An 18,174-nucleotide genomic window follows, 5' to 3' on the forward strand; every position below is an offset into this window, starting at 1 on the left:
TTCAAACGATAGAATCAACTGCTTAAGTAGAAACCAGCATGGTAGTTACTGTCATAAAGTGCAGCTCTAACAGAAGGTGTGCCTGAGACGCCCCTTCCAGTAATACACAGAATTTTGATTGAGGGCCCAGCCGATGGGTTGGTGGATTTCTCCTCACATGCCACAGCAGCTTCCAAAGATAGTGGTGTGAGGAGCTGGCTCTGCAAGCAGAGCAAGATTTAAGGGAAGAAAATACACCTGTCAGAAGTGGGATTTGAACCCACACCTCCATGAAGAGACCAGAAGGCTCAGCTTCACTGAAGATCAAGCTCTCTTGAGTCTGGCGCCTTAGACCACTCGGCCATCCTGACAGCCAAAACAGTGTGCAGGTCGGACTCTTCAGTCTGCATTTGTTGATTTTGCCGCTTGCAATGTTCCTATCAAAGTCACAGCTTTAAAGGCCCCACAATATAACATGGCCAAGAAAAAAAAAAAAAACAGAACAAGAAACAATGCACATGCACGACCACCGAGGGATGCAGATAACTTTTTAGCATCCTGCAATAGTAAAGCACGTTTTACACAGGTCACAAGTTTTTAAAGGTCATTTCTGTATAAGTGTGCATTGAGAGAGACTGAGGTTTTAGGGAGCAAACACAAAAGCTTCTGCTGCTGCGAAGTGTTTCTGCCCGGTCTCGAACCAGGGACCTTTCGCGTGTGAGGTGAACGTGATAACCACTACACTACAGAAACAAGCTTGCTGGTTTGACTGAAGGAGCACAGTTCCCCTCATATGTTTGCACGATTTCCTCTATACTTTATCAGCAGTTGCTCTGAATGCGAGGGGTAAGTGTGAAAATTGCAGCGGTGTCAGCCAGCATGCATACACTCAGACGTCCTGAAAAATCCCACAGCTGCGGGCAGAGACAGACAAATATCTGATGCCTAAATGCCAGGAAGGAGAGCCTGTGAAATCATCACACAGGGCGCACTGAGAGCAAGCAGGAAGGAAGCCAAGGCATTGTAATCCATTTTTCGCCTGAGGCAAAAAATAGGTTTTGCGCAACAATGCTTCGAGTGGAATGAGAAATGTTGAGGGGTTGTGTATTTTGAGCAGGATTTGATTGTTTTCTGCTAAAATGGGCTCGTCCGGGATTTGAACCCAGGACCTCTCGCACCCTAAGCGAGTATCATACCCCTAGACCAACGAGCCTGGGCACAGAAATGCAACGGCTCCGACCCTGCTCGGAGGGTTGGTGACAGAGAGTGGGAGACTACATCCCAAAGCAAGAAACTGCACATGGTGCTCTCTTCTGCAGTACGACTAGAGTCATTTGCATGGTCTTCATCGAACATGACATAAAAAGCCTCTATCCTTTAGACATTTTGGCCCAGATTTACAAGAAAATGACTAAGCGCGACGCTGTGCCAAATTTGCAAGCCCCACGCGCCGTCATTTTCAAAATGCAGGGAAGCGCCGTATTTAGTAGAATACAGCGCACCCCTGTGCTTCCCCCTGCGCCAGCTCTAAATTAGCTGCTGAGCGCCAACGCAGCCGTTCTTGCACCATGGTACAAGGATGACTGCGTTGAGGGGGAAATTGTTTTTGTGCAGGAAGGGACACCTTCCTGCCCAAAAAAAAAATCTTCAATGGTGATTTGCTCTTACTTCTATGTGTGCTGCAGAATGCATCACACATAGAAAGAGCAAAAACAAGGAGAAATGAAAACATTTCTCCTCAGTGCGCCACTCTAACGACACCCCTGGGATGGCGTTGGATTTTGGTGCTGACGCAGATTTACGCCAACTCCTAAATCTGGAGCAGCATCAAAATGCTATGGTGTTGCTGTGGCACACTCCCAACAACACCCATTGCACGCCCCTTCCAGGGAACGCGCTGCGTGCTAAGGGGCCGTATTTACAAGGTGGTGTTAAGCCACAAAAAGTGGCTGAACGCCATCTTGTAAATACTGCGCAGTGCATAGTGCCACCGGGGCGTCACTAAAAGTGATGCTCCGGTGGCGATAGGGCCTTGTAAGTCTGGCACTTTATTTGCTCAAGGTGTGTGTTCTTGGTGAGGGCAGGAAAGCTATTTTCGCTCTTGTACCTTCCTTCCTTGGCTGGCTTGAATGCTGTAGGCTCAGGCTTCATTGCAAAGGTCAAACAGTGAGCAACTGACTGCCGTAAGCTGGCGCAACTCCTCTTGGTGAGCTGTGACAGATGCCCCAGGAGCGTAGTACCTCACGATGGTGAGGGATAGACACAGTCTCTTTTATCTCAGCTTGCCTGTCAGGTGAGGCAGGAAATGCAAATACTGTGAAAAAGCCCAGCGACTTGAACCAGGGACCTTTCGCATGTGAGGTGCGCATGATAACCACTACACTACACAAACAGACACACTTGCCGGCTTGCTTCTTGTGGCTATGCATTGTACTGGAACCACCACACTATGGAAACAGACACACCTGCTTGCTTTATGTGGCTATGCATTGGACTGGGATGCAAGGATGAGGGCCAATGTTCATGACGCTCAAAGCTGAGCCTTCCGGAACACGATCTCTTCCCTTGGAAGAAAGGAACTGGGATCACTTTCATTCCAAGAGGTGATTTCAGAACTGGACCCGAAATTACCATGGAGAAGCACTGTGCATTTAATGTTCCTATGAGCACTGCTGCTCCAGCACAGAAAAGCAGTTGCAAAGAAATCTCGCATACCTTCATGATGCTGAACCGTCTCGACGCCAGTATAAAGCATGTATTGCATTGCAACATGACATCTTACAAGAGTGAAAAGCAGAAGTACTCCTGTTTAAAACACAGACTGAACCTATAAAGGTAGGGGTTTGTCTGGGATTTGAACCGAGGTCCTCTCACACCCGAAGCGAGAATCATACCCCTATACCAACTAGACTGCCGCTGCATAGTCATTTGAAACATCTTCTGAAGCGTCTTTCCGAAAAGCAGGGCCATTTGGAGGCTCTCTCTCTCTAAGCGTGCCATAGCAATTGATGTTTTCTGTCAAGGATTTTTTGTTTGTCTCTAGCAAGGCAAGAGGTAGTCAAAATGCCCTGTGCCAGTGAGCTGAACTAGGGCACTGATGTGAAAAGCAGACCCTTTCTGGTAGTTGTAACCCGCTGCAAGTCATGGACCCTTGCACCTTAGACTTCCCAACCAGAAGCACTGAAGGGCCTGCTAGCTCTTGAGCCAGAGGAGCATGCCTCTTGGATTCAAGCACACTTGCTCGATCAGCGCTCGATCAGGCGAGATTTATATTAGTGGCTCATAGGCCTGAAACACTCACCTGGGAGACGCAGGGTGGCTGATTTCCCGGAATGGCCCTTGATGGGGAAATCACCTCCTTTCCCCCGCCTCATTTCAGAATTGTGTGCTAGTCGCAAGACAGTGTTCAGGGGTTCATGGGTACTGCCTACTCCCAGCTGCCTCTCTGTCTTCTTCATGTAAATTGCAAGTCACGAGGAGGCACCATTGCCAATATGCTCCGCCCACCTAACCAAGAAACCTAGTTTGAGCTTGTCTGCTTGTGTTGTTGCAGGGGCAGTGTCTTCTTTGCCCAAAAGGTGGCGGGAGAGCCTCACTTCAAACGATAGAATCAACTGCTTAAGTAGAAACCAGCATGGTAGTTACTGTCTAAAAGTGCAGCTCTAATAGAAGGTGTGCCTGAGACGCCCCTTCCAGTAATACACAGAATTTTGATTGAGGGCCCAGCTGATGGGTTGGTGGATTTCTCCTCACATGCCACAGCAGCTTCCAAAGATAGTGGTGTGAGGAGCTGGCTCTGCAAGCAGAGCAAGATTTAAGGGAAGAAAATACACATGTCAGAAGTGGGATTTGAACCCACGCCTCCATGAAGAGACCAGAAGGCTCAGCTTCACTGAAGATCAAGCTCTCTTGAGTCTGGCGCCTTAGACCACTCGGCCATCCTGACAGCCAAAACAGTGTGCAGGTCGGACTCTTCAGTCTGCACTTGTTGATTTTGCCGCTTGCAATGTTCCTATCAAAGTCACAGCTTTAAAGGCCCCACAATATAACATGGCCAAGAAAAAAAAAAAAAAACAGAACAAGAAACAATGCACATGCACGACCACCGAGGGATGCAGATAACTTTTTAGCGTCCTGCAATAGTAAAGCACGTTTTACACAGGTCACAAGTTTTTAAAGGTCATTTCTGTCTAAGTGTGCATTGAGAGAGACTGAGGTTTTAGGGAGCAAACACAAAAGCTGCTGCTGCCAAGTGTTTCTGCCCGGTCTCGAACCGGGGACCTTTCGCGTGTGAGGTGAACGTGATAACCACTACACTACAGAAACAAGCTTGCTAGTTTGACTGAAGGAGCACAGTTCCCCTCATATGTTTGCACGATTTCCTCTATACTTTATCAGCAGTTGCTCGGAATGCGAGGGGTAAGTGTGAAAATTGCAGCGGTGTCAGCCAGCATGCATACACTCAGACGTCCTGAAAAATCCCACAGCTGCGGGCAGAGACAGACAAATATCTGATGCCTAAATGCCAGGAAGGAGAGCCTGTGAAATCATCACACAGGGCGCACTGAGAGCAAGCAGGAAGGAAGCCAAGGCATTGTAATCCATTTTTCGCCTGAGGCAAAATATATGTTTTGCGCAACAATGCTTCGAGTGGAATGAGAAATGTTGAGGGGTTGTGTATTTTGAGCAGGATTTGATTGTTTTCCGCTAAAATGGGCTCGTCCGGGATTTGAACCCAGGACTTTTCGCACCCTAAGCGAGAATCATACCCCTAGACCAACGAGCCTGGGCACAGAAAAGCAATGGCTCCGACCCTGCTCGGAGGGTTGGTGACAGAGAGTGGGAGACTACATCCCAAAGCAAGAAACTGCACATGGTGCTCTCTTCTGCAGTACGACTAGAGTCATTTGCATGGTCTTCATCGAACATGACATAAAAAGCCTCTATCCTTTAGACATTTTGGCCCAGATTTACAAGAAAATGACTAAGCGCGACGCTGTGCCAAATTTGCAAGCCCCACGCGCCGTCATTTTCAAAATGCAGGGAAGCGCCGTATTTAGTAGAATACAGCGCACCCCTGTGCTTCCCCCTGCGCCAGCTCTAAATTAGCTGCTGAGCGCCAACGCAGCCGTTCTTGCACCATGGTACAAGGATGACTGCGTTGAGGGGGAAATTGTTTTTGTGCAGGAAGGGACACCTGCCTGCCCAAAAAAAAAATCTTCAATGGTGATTTGCTCTTACTTCTATGTGTGCTGCAGAATGCATCACACATAGAAAGAGCAAAAACAAGGAGAAATGAAAACATTTCTCCTCAGTGTGCCACTCTAACGACACCCCTGGGATGGCGTTGGATTTTGGCGCTGACGCAGATTTACGCCAACTCCTAAATCTGGAGCAGCATCAAAATGCTATGGTGTTGCTGTGGCACACTCCCAACAACACCCATTGCACGCCCCTTCCAGGGAACGCGCTGCGTGCTAAGGGGCCGTATTTACAAGGTGGTGTTAAGCCACAAAAAGTGGCTGAACGCCATCTTGTAAATACCGCGCAGTGCATAGTGCCACCGGGGCGTCACTAAAAGTGATGCTCCGGTGGCGATAGGGCCTTGTAAGTCTGGCACTTTATTTGCTCAAGGTGTGTGTTCTTGGTGAGGGCAGGAAAGCTATTTTCGCTCTCGTACCTTCCTTCCTTGGCTGGTTTGAATGCTGTAGGCTCAGGCTTCATTGCAAAGGTCAAACAGTGAGCAACTGACTGCCGTAAGCTGGCGCAACTCCTCTTGGTGAGCTGTGACAGATGCCCCAGGAGCGTAGTACCTCACGATGGTGAGGGATAGACACAGTCTCTTTTATCTCAGCTTGCCTGTCAGGTGAGGCAGGAAATGCAAATACTGTGAAAAAGCCCAGCGACTCGAACCAGGGACCTTTCGCATGTGAGGTGCGCATGATAACCACTACACTAGACAAACAGACACACTTGCCGGCTTGCTTCATGTGGCTATGCATTGTACTGGAACCACCACACTATGGAAACAGACACACCTGCTTGCTTTATGTGGCTATGCATTGGACTGGGATGCAAGGATGAGGGCCAATGTTCATGACGCTCAAAGCTGAGCCTTCCGGAACACGATCTCTTCCCTTGGAAGAAAGGAACTGGGATCACTTTCATTCCAAGAGGTGATTTCAGAACTGGACCCGAAATTACCATGGAGAAGCACTGTGCATTTAATGTTCCTACGAGCACTGCTGCTCCAGCACAGAAAAGCAGTTGCAAAGAAATCTCGCATACCTTCATGATGCTGAACCGTCTCGACGCCAGTATAAAGCATGTATTGCATTGCAACATGACATCTTACAAGAGTGAAAAGCAGAAGTACTCCTGTTTAAAACACAGACTGAACCTATGAAGGTAGGGGTTTGTCTGGGATTTGAACCGAGGTCCTCTCACACCCGAAGCGAGAATCATACCCCTATACCAACTAGACTGCCGCTGCATAGTCATTTGAAACATCTTCTGAAGCGTCTTTCCGAAAAGCAGGGCCATTTGGAGGCTCTCTCTCTCTAAGCGTGCCATAGCAATAGATGTTTTCTGTCAAGGATTTTTTGTTTGTCTCTAGCAAGGCAAGAGGTAGTCAAAATGCCCTGTGCCAGTGAGCTGAACTAGGGCACTGATGTGAAAAGCAGACCCTTTCTGGTAGTTGTAACCCGCTGCAAGTCATGGACCCTTGCACCTTAGACTTCCCAACCAAAAGCACTGAAGGGCCTGCTATCTCTTGAGCCAGAGGAGCATGCCTCTTGCATTCAAGCACACTTGCTCGATCAGCGCTCGATCAGGCGAGATTTATATTAGTGGCTCATAGGCCTGAAACACTCACCTGGGAGACGCAGGGTGGCTGATTTCCCGGAATGGCCCTTGATGGGGAAATCACCTCCTTTCCCCCGCCTCATTTCAGAATTGTGTGCTAGTCGCAAGACAGTGTTCAGGGGTTCATGGGTACTGCCTACTCCCAGCTGCCTCTCTGTCTTCTTCATGTAAATTGCAAGTCACGAGGAGGCACCATTGCCAATATGCTCCGCCCACCTAACCAAGAAACCTAGTTTGAGCTTGTCTGCCTGTGTTGTTGCAGGGGCAGTGTCTTCTTTGCCCAAAAGGTGGCAGGAGAGCCTCACTTCAAACGATAGAATCAACTGCTTAAGTAGAAACCAGCATGGTAGTTACTGTCATAAAGTGCAGCTCTAACAGAAGGTGTGCCTGAGACGCCCCTTCCAGTAATACACAGAATTTTGATTGAGGGCCCAGCCGATGGGTTGGTGGATTTCTCCTCACATGCCACAGCAGCTTCCAAAGATAGTGGTGTGAGGAGCTGGCTCTGCAAGCAGAGCAAGATTTAAGGGAAGAAAATACACCTGTCAGAAGTGGGATTTGAACCCACGCCTCCATGAAGAGACCAGAAGGCTCAGCTTCACTGAAGATCAAGCTCTCTTGAGTCGGGCGCCTTAGACCACTCGGCCATCCTGACAGCCAAAACAGTGTGCAGGTCGGACTCTTCAGTCTGCACTTGTTGATTTTGCCGCTTGCAATGTTCCTATCAAAGTCACAGCTTTAAAGGCCCCACAATATAACATGGCCAAGAAAAAAAAAAAAAACAGAACAAGAAACAATGCACATGCACGACCACCGAGGGATGCAGATAACTTTTTAGCGTCCTGCAATAGTAAAGCACGTTTTACACAGGTCACAAGTTTTTAAAGGTCATTTCTGTCTAAGTGTGCATTGAGAGAGACTGAGGTTTTAGGGAGCAAACACAAAAGCTGCTGCTGCTGCCAAGTGTTTCTGCCCGGTCTCGAACCGGGGACCTTTCGCGTGTGAGGCGAACGTGATAACCACTACACTACAGAAACAAGCTTGCTGGTTTGACTGAAGGAGCACAGTTCCCCTCATATGTTTGCACGATTTCCTCTATACTTTATCAGCAGTTGCTCGGAATGCGAGGGGTAAGTGTGAAAATTGCAGCGGTGTCAGCCAGCATGCATACACTCAGACGTCCTGAAAAATCCCACAGCTGCGGGCCGAGACAGACAAATATCTGATGCCTAAATGCCAGGAAGGAGAGCCTGTGAAATCATCACACAGGGCGCACTGAGAGCAAGCAGGAAGGAAGCCAAGGCATTGTAATCCATTTTTCGCCTGAGGCAAAAAATATGTTTTGCGCAACAATGCTTCGAGTGGAATGAGAAATGTTGAGGGGTTGTGTATTTTGAGCAGGATTTGATTGTTTTCCGCTAAAATGGGCTCGTCCGGGATTTGAACCCGGGACCTCTCGCACCCTAAGCGAGAATCATACCCTTAGACCAACGAGCCTGGGCACAGAAACGCAACGGCTCCGACCCTGCTCGGAGGGTTGGTGACAGAGAGTGGGAGACTACATCCCAAAGCAAGAAACTGCACATGGTGCTCTCTTCTGCAGTACGACTAGAGTCATTTGCATGGTCTTCATCGAACATGACATAAAAAGCCTCTATCCTTTAGACATTTTGGCCCAGATTTACAAGAAAATGACTAAGCGCGACGCTGTGCCAAATTTGCAAGCCCCACGCGCCGTCATTTTCAAAATGCAGGGAAGCGCTGTATTTAGTAGAATACAGCGCACCCCTGTGCTTCCCCCTGCGCCAGCTCTAAATTAGCTGCTGAGCGCCAACGCAGCCGTTCTTGCACCATGGTACAAGGATGACTGCGTTGAGGGGGAAATTGTTTTTGTGCAGGAAGGGACACCTTCCTGCCCAAAAAAAAAATCTTCAATGGTGATTTGCTCTTACTTCTATGTGTGCTGCAGAATGCATCACACATAGAAAGAGCAAAAACAAGGAGAAATGAAAACATTTCTCCTCAGTGTGCCACTCTAACGACACCCCTGGGATGGCGTTGGATTTTGGCGCTGACGCAGATTTACGCCAACTCCTAAATCTGGAGCAGCATCAAAATGCTATGGTGTTGCTGTGGCACACTCCCAACAACACCCATTGCCCGCCCCTTCCAGGGAACGCGCTGCGTGCTAAGGGGCCGTATTTACAAGGTGGTGTTAAGCCACAAAAAGTGGCTGAACGCCATCTTGTAAATACCGCGCAGTGCATAGTGCCACCGGGGCGTCACTAAAAGTGATGCTCCGGTGGCGATAGGGCCTTGTAAGTCTTGCACTTTATTTGCTCAAGGTGTGTGTTCTTGGTGAGGGCAGGAAAGCTATTTTCGCTCTCGTACCTTCCTTCCTTGGCTGGTTTGAATGCTGTAGGCTCAGGCTTCATTGCAAAGGTCAAACAGTGAGCAACTGACTGCCGTAAGCTGGCGCAACTCCTCTTGGTGAGCTGTGACAGATGCCCCAGGAGCGTAGTACCTCACGATGGTGAGGGATAGACACAGTCTCTTTTATCTCAGCTTGCCTGTCAGGTGAGGCAGGAAATGCAAATAGTGTGAAAAAGCCCAGCGACTCGAACCAGGGACCTTTCGCATGTGAGGTGCGCATGATAACCACTACACTACACAAACAGACACACTTGCCGGTTTGCTTCATGTGGCTATGCATTGTACTGGAACCACCACACTATGGAAACAGACACACCTGCTTGCTTTATGTGGCTATGCATTGGACTGGGATGCAAGGATGAGGGCCATTGTTCATGACGCTCAAAGCTGAGCCTTCCGGAACACGATCTCTTCCCTTGGAAGAAAGGAACTGGGATCACTTTCATTCCAAGAGGTGATTTCAAAACTGGACCCGAAATTACCATGGAGAAGCACTGTGCATTTAATGTTCCTACGAGCACTTCTGCTCCAGCACAGAAAAGCAGTTGCAAAGAAATCTCGCATACCTTCATGATGCTGAACCGTCTCGACGCCAGTATAAAGCATGTATTGCATTGCAACATGACATCTTACAAGAGTGAAAAGCATAAATACTCCTGTTTAAAACACAGACTGAGCCTATAAAGGTAGGGGTTTGTCTGGGATTTGAACCGAGGTCCTCTCACACCCGAAGCGAGAATCATACCCCTATACCAACTAGACTGCCGCTGCATAGTCATTTGAAACATCTTCTGAAGCGTCTTTCCGAAAAGCAGGGCCATTTGGAGGCTCTCTCTCTCTAAGCGTGCCATAGCAATTGATGTTTTCTGTCAAGGATTTTTTGTTTGTCTCTAGCAAGGCAAGAGGTAGTCAAAATGCCCTGTGCCAGTGAGCTGAACTAGGGCACTGATGTGAAAAGCAGACCCTTTCTGGTAGTTGTAACCCACTGCAAGTCATGGACCCTTGCACCTTAGACTTCCCAACCAGAAGCACTGAAGGGCCTGCTAGCTCTTGAGCCAGAGGAGCATGCCTCTTGGATTCAAGCACACTTGCTCGATCAGCGCTCGATCAGGCGAGATTTATATTAGTGGCTCATAGGCCTGAAACACTCACCTGGGAGACGCAGGGTGGCTGATTTCCCGGAATGGCCCTTGATGGGGAAATCACCTCCTTTCCCCCGCCTCATTTCAGAATTGTGTGCTAGTCGCAAGACAGTGTTCAGGGGTTCATGGGTACTGCCTACTCCCAGCTGCCTCTCTGTCTTCTTCATGTAAATTGCAAGTCACGAGGAGGCACCATTGCCAATATGCTCCGCCCACCTAACCAAGAAACCTAGTTTGAGCTTGTCTGCCTGTGTTGTTGCAGGGGCAGTGTCTTCTTTGCCCAAAAGGTGGCGGGAGAGCCTCACTTCAAACGATAGAATCAACTGCTTAAGTAGAAACCAGCATGGTAGTTACTGTCTAAAAGTGCAGCTCTAATAGAAGGTGTGCCTGAGACGCCCCTTCCAGTAATACACAGAATTTTGATTGAGGGCCCAGCTGATGGGTTGGTGGATTTCTCCTCACATGCCACAGCAGCTTCCAAAGATAGTGGTGTGAGGAGCTGGCTCTGCAAGCAGAGCAAGATTTAAGGGAAGAAAATACACATGTCAGAAGTGGGATTTGAACCCACGCCTCCATGAAGAGACCAGAAGGCTCAGCTTCACTGAAGATCAAGCTCTCTTGAGTCTGGCGCCTTAGACCACTCGGCCATCCTGACAGCCAAAACAGTGTGCAGGTCGGACTCTTCAGTCTGCACTTGTTGATTTTGCCGCTTGCAATGTTCCTATCAAAGTCACAGCTTTAAAGGCCCCACAATATAACATGGCCAAGAAAAAAAAAAAAAAACAGAACAAGAAACAATGCACATGCACGACCACCGAGGGATGCAGATAACTTTTTAGCGTCCTGCAATAGTAAAGCACGTTTTACACAGGTCACAAGTTTTTAAAGGTCATTTCTGTCTAAGTGTGCATTGAGAGAGACTGAGGTTTTAGGGAGCAAACACAAAAGCTGCTGCTGCCAAGTGTTTCTGCCCGGTCTCGAACCGGGGACCTTTCGCGTGTGAGGTGAACGTGATAACCACTACACTACAGAAACAAGCTTGCTAGTTTGACTGAAGGAGCACAGTTCCCCTCATATGTTTGCACGATTTCCTCTATACTTTATCAGCAGTTGCTCGGAATGCGAGGGGTAAGTGTGAAAATTGCCGCGGTGTCAGCCAGCATGCATACACTCAGACGTCCTGAAAAATCCCACAGCTGCGGGCAGAGACAGACAAATATCTGATGCCTAAATGCCAGGAAGGAGAGCCTGTGAAATCATCACACAGGGCGCACTGAGAGCAAGCAGGAAGGAAGCCAAGGCATTGTAATCCATTTTTCGCCTGAGGCAAAATATATGTTTTGCGCAACAATGCTTCGAGTGGAATGAGAAATGTTGAGGGGTTGTGTATTTTGAGCAGGATTTGATTGTTTTCCGCTAAAATGGGCTCGTCCGGGATTTGAACCCAGGACTTTTCGCACCCTAAGCGAGAATCATACCCCTAGACCAACGAGCCTGGGCACAGAAAAGCAACGGCTCCGACCCTGCTCGGAGGGTTGGTGACAGAGAGTGGGAGACTACATCCCAAAGCAAGAAACTGCACATGGTGCTCTCTTCTGCAGTACGACTAGAGTCATTTGCATGGTCTTCATCGAACATGACATAAAAAGCCTCTATCCTTTAGACATTTTGGCCCAGATTTACAAGAAAATGACTAAGCGCGACGCTGTGCCAAATTTGCAAGCCCCACGCGCCGTCATTTTCAAAATGCAGGGAAGCGCCGAATTTAGTAGAATACAGCGCACCCCTGTGCTTCCCCCTGCGCCAGCTCTAAATTAGCTGCTGAGCGCCAACGCAGCCGTTCTTGCACCATGGTACAAGGATGACTGCGTTGAGGGGGAAATTGTTTTTGTGCAGGAAGGGACACCTGCCTGCCCAAAAAAAAAATCTTCAATGGTGATTTGCTCTTACTTCTATGTGTGCTGCAGAATGCATCACACATAGAAAGAGCAAAAACAAGGAGAAATGAAAACATTTCTCCTCAGTGTGCCACTCTAACGACACCCCTGGGATGGCGTTGGATTTTGGCGCTGACGCAGATTTACGCCAACTCCTAAATCTGGAGCAGCATCAAAATGCTATGGTGTTGCTGTGGCACACTCCCAACAACACCCATTGCACGCCCCTTCCAGGGAACGCGCTGCGTGCTAAGGGGCCGTATTTACAAGGTGGTGTTAAGCCACAAAAAGTGGCTGAACGCCATCTTGTAAATACCGCGCAGTGCATAGTGCCACCGGGGCGTCACTAAAAGTGATGCTCCGGTGGCGATAGGGCCTTGTAAGTCTGGCACTTTATTTGCTCAAGGTGTGTGTTCTTGGTGAGGGCAGGAAAGCTATTTTCGCTCTCGTACCTTCCTTCCTTGGCTGGTTTGAATGCTGTAGGCTCAGGCTTCATTGCAAAGGTCAAACAGTGAGCAACTGACTGCCGTAAGCTGGCGCAACTCCTCTTGGTGAGCTGTGACAGATGCCCCAGGAGCGTAGTACCTCACGATGGTGAGGGATAGACACAGTCTCTTTTATCTCAGCTTGCCTGTCAGGTGAGGCAGGAAATGCAAATACTGTGAAAAAGCCCAGCGACTCGAACCAGGGACCTTTCGCATGTGAGGTGCGCATGATAACCACTACACTAGACAAACAGACACACTTGCCGGCTTGCTTCATGTGGCTATGCATTGTACTGGAACCACCACACTATGGAAACAGACACACCTGCTTGCTTTATGTGGCTATGCATTGGACTGGGATGCAAGGATGAGGGCCAATGTTCATGACGCTCAAAGCTGAGCCTTCCGGAACACGATCTCTTCCCTTGGAAGAAAGGAACTGGGATCACTTTCATTCCAAGAGGTGATTTCAGAACTGGACCCGAAATTACCATGGAGAAGCACTGTGCATTTAATGTTCCTACGAGCACTGCTGCTCCAGCACAGAAAAGCAGTTGCAAAGAAATCTCGCATACCTTCATGATGCTGAACCGTCTCGACGCCAGTATAAAGCATGTATTGCATTGCAACATGACATCTTACAAGAGTGAAAAGCAGAAGTACTCCTGTTTAAAACACAGACTGAACCTATGAAGGTAGGGGTTTGTCTGGGATTTGAACCGAGGTCCTCTCACACCCGAAGCGAGAATCATACCCCTATACCAACTAGACTGCCGCTGCATAGTCATTTGAAACATCTTCTGAAGCGTCTTTCCGAAAAGCAGGGCCATTTGGAGGCTCTCTCTCTCTAAGCGTGCCATAGCAATTGATGTTTTCTGTCAAGGATTTTTTGTTTGTCTCTAGCAAGGCAAGAGGTAGTCAAAATGCCCTGTGCCAGTGAGCTGAACTAGGGCACTGATGTGAAAAGCAGACCCTTTCTGGTAGTTGTAACCCGCTGCAAGTCATGGACCCTTGCACCTTAGACTTCCCAACCAAAAGCACTGAAGGGCCTGCTATCTCTTGAGCCAGAGGAGCATGCCTCTTGCATTCAAGCACACTTGCTCGATCAGCGCTCGATCAGGCGAGATTTATATTAGTGGCTCATAGGCCTGAAACACTCACCTGGGAGACGCAGGGTGGCTGATTTCCCGGAATGGCCCTTGATGGGGAAATCACCTCCTTTCCCCCGCCTCATTTCAGAATTGTGTGCTAGTCGCAAGACAGTGTTCAGGGGTTCATGGGTACTGCCTACTCCCAGCTGCCTCTCTGTCTTCTTCATGTAAATTGCAAGTCACGAGGAGGCACCATTGCCAATATGCTCCGCCCACCTAACCAAGAAACCTAGTTTGAGCTTGTCTGCCTGTGTTGTTGCAGGGGCAGTGTCTTCTTTGCCCAAAAGGTGGCAGGAGAGCCTCACTTCAAACGATAGAATCAACTGCTTAAGTAGAAACCAGCATGGTAGTTACTGTCATAAAGTGCAGCTCTAACAGAAGGTGTGCCTGAGACGCCCCTTCCAGTAATACACAGAATTTTGATTGAGGGCCCAGCCGATGGGTTGGTGGATTTCTCCTCACATGCCACAGCAGCTTCCAAAGATAGTGGTGTGAGGAGCTGGCTCTGCAAGCAGAGCAAGATTTAAGGGAAGAAAATACACCTGTCAGAAGTGGGATTTGAACCCACGCCTCCATGAAGAGACCAGAAGGCTCAGCTTCACTGAAGATCAAGCTCTCTTGAGTCGGGCGCCTTAGACCACTCGGCCATCCTGACAGCCAAAACAGTGTGCAGGTCGGACTCTTCAGTCTGCACTTGTTGATTTTGCCGCTTGCAATGTTCCTATCAAAGTCACAGCTTTAAAGGCCCCACAATATAACATGGCCAAGAAAAAAAAAAAAAACAGAACAAGAAACAATGCACATGCACGACCACCGAGGGATGCAGATAACTTTTTAGCGTCCTGCAATAGTAAAGCACGTTTTACACAGGTCACAAGTTTTTAAAGGTCATTTCTGTCTAAGTGTGCATTGAGAGAGACTGAGGTTTTAGGGAGCAAACACAAAAGCTGCTGCTGCTGCCAAGTGTTTCTGCCCGGTCTCAAACCGGGGACCTTTCGCGTGTGAGGCGAACGTGATAACCACTACACTACAGAAACAAGCTTGCTGGTTTGACTGAAGGAGCACAGTTCCCCTCATATGTTTGCACGATTTCCTCTATACTTTATCAGCAGTTGCTCGGAATGCGAGGGGTAAGTGTGAAAATTGCAGCGGTGTCAGCCAGCATGCATACACTCAGACGTCCTGAAAAATCCCACAGCTGCGGGCCGAGACAGACAAATATCTGATGCCTAAATGCCAGGAAGGAGAGCCTGTGAAATCATCACACAGGGCGCACTGAGAGCAAGCAGGAAGGAAGCCAAGGCATTGTAATCCATTTTTCGCCTGAGGCAAAAAATATGTTTTGCGCAACAATGCTTCGAGTGGAATGAGAAATGTTGAGGGGTTGTGTATTTTGAGCAGGATTTGATTGTTTTCCGCTAAAATGGGCTCGTCCGGGATTTGAACCCGGGACCTCTCGCACCCTAAGCGAGAATCATACCCTTAGACCAACGAGCCTGGGCACAGAAACGCAACGGCTCCGACCCTGCTCGGAGGGTTGGTGACAGAGAGTGGGAGACTACATCCCAAAGCAAGAAACTGCACATGGTGCTCTCTTCTGCAGTACGACTAGAGTCATTTGCATGGTCTTCATCGAACATGACATAAAAAGCCTCTATCCTTTAGACATTTTGGCCCAGATTTACAAGAAAATGACTAAGCGCGACGCTGTGCCAAATTTGCAAGCCCCACGCGCCGTCATTTTCAAAATGCAGGGAAGCGCCGTATTTAGTAGAATACAGCGCACCCCTGTGCTTCCCCCTGCGCCAGCTCTAAATTAGCTGCTGAGCGCCAACGCAGCCGTTCTTGCACCATGGTACAAGGATGACTGCGTTGAGGGGGAAATTGTTTTTGTGCAGGAAGGGACACCTTCCTGCCCAAAAAAAAAATCTTCAATGGAGATTTGCTCTTACTTCTATGTGTGCTGCAGAATGCATCACACATAGAAAGAGCAAAAACAAGGAGAAATGAAAACATTTCTCCTCAGTGTGCCACTCTAACGACACCCCTGGGATGGCGTTGGATTTTGGCGCTGACGCAGATTTACGCCAACTCCTAAATCTGGAGCAGCATCAAAATGCTATGGTGTTGCTGTGGCACACTCCCAACAACACCCATTGCACGCCCCTTCCAGGGAACGCGCTGCGTGCTAAGGGGCCGTATTTACAAGGTGGTGTTAAGCCACAAAAAGTGGCTGAACGCCATCTTGTAAATACCGCGCAGTGCATAGTGCCACCGGGGCGTCACTAAAAGTGATGCTCCGGTGGCGATAGGGCCTTGTAAGTCTGGCACTTTATTTGCTCAAGGTGTGTGTTCTTGGTGAGGGCAGGAAAGCTATTTTCGCTCTCGTACCTTCCTTCCTTGGCTGGTTTGAATGCTGTAGGCTCAGGCTTCATTGCAAAGGTCAAACAGTGAGCAACTGACTGCCGTAAGCTGGCGCAACTCCTCTTGGTGAGCTGTGACAGATGCCCCAGGAGCGTAGTACCTCACGATGGTGAGGGATAGACACAGTCTCTTTTATCTCAGCTTGCCTGTCAGGTGAGGCAGGAAATGCAAATAGTGTGAAAAAGCCCAGCGACTCGAACCAGGGACCTTTCGCATGTGAGGTGCGCATGATAACCACTACACTACACAAACAGACACACTTGCCGGCTTGCTTCATGTGGCTATGCATTGTACTGGAACCACCACACTATGGAAACAGACACACCTGCTTGCTTTATGTGGCTATGCATTGGACTGGGATGCAAGGATGAGGGCCAATGTTCATGACGCTCAAAGCTGAGCCTTCCGGAACACGATCTCTTCCCTTGGAAGAAAGGAACTGGGATCACTTTCATTCCAAGAGGTGATTTCAGAACTGGACCCGAAATTACCATGGAGAAGCACTGTGCATTTAATGTTCCTACGAGCACTGCTGCTCCAGCACAGAAAAGCAGTTGCAAAGAAATCTCGCATACCTTCATGATGCTGAACCGTCTCGACGCCAGTATAAAGCATGTATTGCATTGCAACATGACATCTTACAAGAGTGAAAAGCAGAAGTACTCCTGTTTAAAACTCAGACTGAACCTATGAAGGTAGGGGTTTGTCTGGGATTTGAACCGAGGTCCTCTCACACCCGAAGCGAGAATCATACCCCTATACCAACTAGACTGCCGCTGCATAGTCATTTGAAACATCTTCTGAAGCGTCTTTCCGAAAAGCAGGGCCATTTGGAGGCTCTCTCTCTCTAAGCGTGCCATAGCAATTGATGTTTTCTGTCAAGGATTTTTTGTTTGTCTCTAGCAAGGCAAGAGGTAGTCAAAATGCCCTGTGCCAGTGAGCTGAACTAGGGCACTGATGTGAAAAGCAGACCCTTTCTGGTAGTTGTAACCCGCTGCAAGTCATGGACCCTTGCACCTTAGACTTCCCAACCAAAAGCACTGAAGGGCCTGCTATCTCTTGAGCCAGAGGAGCATGCCTCTTGCATTCAAGCACACTTGCTCGATCAGCGCTCGATCAGGCGAGATTTATATTAGTGGCTCATAGGCCTGAAACACTCACCTGGGAGACGCAGGGTGGCTGATTTCCCGGAATGGCCCTTGATGGGGAAATCACCTCCTTTCCCCCGCCTCATTTCAGAATTGTGTGCTAGTCGCAAGACAGTGTTCAGGGGTTCATGGGTACTGCCTACTCCCAGCTGCCTCTCTGTCTTCTTCATGTAAATTGCAAGTCACGAGGAGGCACCATTGCCAATATGCTCCGCCCACCTAACCAAGAAACCTAGTTTGAGCTTGTCTGCCTGTGTTGTTGCAGGGGCAGTGTCTTCTTTGCCCAAAAGGTGGCAGGAGAGCCTCACTTCAAACGATAGAATCAACTGCTTAAGTAGAAACCAGCATGGTAGTTACTGTCATAAAGTGCAGCTCTAACAGAAGGTGTGCCTGAGACGCCCCTTCCAGTAATACACAGAATTTTGATTGAGGGCCCAGCCGATGGGTTGGTGGATTTCTCCTCACATGCCACAGCAGCTTCCAAAGATAGTGGTGTGAGGAGCTGGCTCTGCAAGCAGAGCAAGATTTAAGGGAAGAAAATACACCTGTCAGAAGCGGGATTTGAACCCACGCCTCTATGAAGAGACCAGAAGGCTCAGCTTCACTGAAGA

At 48.7% G+C, this 18,174-nt stretch overlaps 10 non-coding genes across 10 annotated transcripts; all 10 read right to left on the minus strand.

The window, feature by feature from the left end:
• Nucleotides 1–659: 659 nt before the first annotated feature.
• TRNAV-CAC (transfer RNA valine (anticodon CAC)) lies at nucleotides 660–732 on the minus strand. Its single transcript has one exon. It is a non-coding gene; the product is annotated as a tRNA-Val (tRNA).
• Nucleotides 733–1,120: 388 nt separating this feature from the next.
• TRNAP-AGG (transfer RNA proline (anticodon AGG)) lies at nucleotides 1,121–1,192 on the minus strand. The gene has a single exon. It is a non-coding gene; the product is annotated as a tRNA-Pro (tRNA).
• A 2,621-nt stretch (nucleotides 1,193–3,813) lies between these two features.
• TRNAL-CAA (transfer RNA leucine (anticodon CAA)) lies at nucleotides 3,814–3,925 on the minus strand. Its single transcript has 2 exons — nucleotides 3,888–3,925; nucleotides 3,814–3,859 (listed from the first exon to the last, which is right to left on the minus strand). It is a non-coding gene; the product is annotated as a tRNA-Leu (tRNA).
• Nucleotides 3,926–4,232: 307 nt separating this feature from the next.
• On the minus strand, nucleotides 4,233–4,305 carry TRNAV-CAC (transfer RNA valine (anticodon CAC)). The gene has a single exon. It is a non-coding gene; the product is annotated as a tRNA-Val (tRNA).
• A 3,502-nt stretch (nucleotides 4,306–7,807) lies between these two features.
• On the minus strand, nucleotides 7,808–7,880 carry TRNAV-CAC (transfer RNA valine (anticodon CAC)). Its single transcript has one exon. It is a non-coding gene; the product is annotated as a tRNA-Val (tRNA).
• A 388-nt stretch (nucleotides 7,881–8,268) lies between these two features.
• Nucleotides 8,269–8,340, minus strand: TRNAP-AGG (transfer RNA proline (anticodon AGG)). The gene has a single exon. It is a non-coding gene; the product is annotated as a tRNA-Pro (tRNA).
• A 2,621-nt stretch (nucleotides 8,341–10,961) lies between these two features.
• Nucleotides 10,962–11,073, minus strand: TRNAL-CAA (transfer RNA leucine (anticodon CAA)). Its single transcript has 2 exons — nucleotides 11,036–11,073; nucleotides 10,962–11,007 (listed from the first exon to the last, which is right to left on the minus strand). It is a non-coding gene; the product is annotated as a tRNA-Leu (tRNA).
• A 307-nt stretch (nucleotides 11,074–11,380) lies between these two features.
• On the minus strand, nucleotides 11,381–11,453 carry TRNAV-CAC (transfer RNA valine (anticodon CAC)). The gene has a single exon. It is a non-coding gene; the product is annotated as a tRNA-Val (tRNA).
• Nucleotides 11,454–14,955: 3,502 nt separating this feature from the next.
• On the minus strand, nucleotides 14,956–15,028 carry TRNAV-CAC (transfer RNA valine (anticodon CAC)). The gene has a single exon. It is a non-coding gene; the product is annotated as a tRNA-Val (tRNA).
• A 388-nt stretch (nucleotides 15,029–15,416) lies between these two features.
• On the minus strand, nucleotides 15,417–15,488 carry TRNAP-AGG (transfer RNA proline (anticodon AGG)). Its single transcript has one exon. It is a non-coding gene; the product is annotated as a tRNA-Pro (tRNA).
• Nucleotides 15,489–18,174: the final 2,686 nt, after the last annotated feature.

The sequence above is a fragment of the Pleurodeles waltl genome, chromosome 10 (assembly GCF_031143425.1).
Source record: "Pleurodeles waltl isolate 20211129_DDA chromosome 10, aPleWal1.hap1.20221129, whole genome shotgun sequence".
Lineage (NCBI taxonomy): Eukaryota > Metazoa > Chordata > Amphibia > Caudata > Salamandridae > Pleurodeles > Pleurodeles waltl.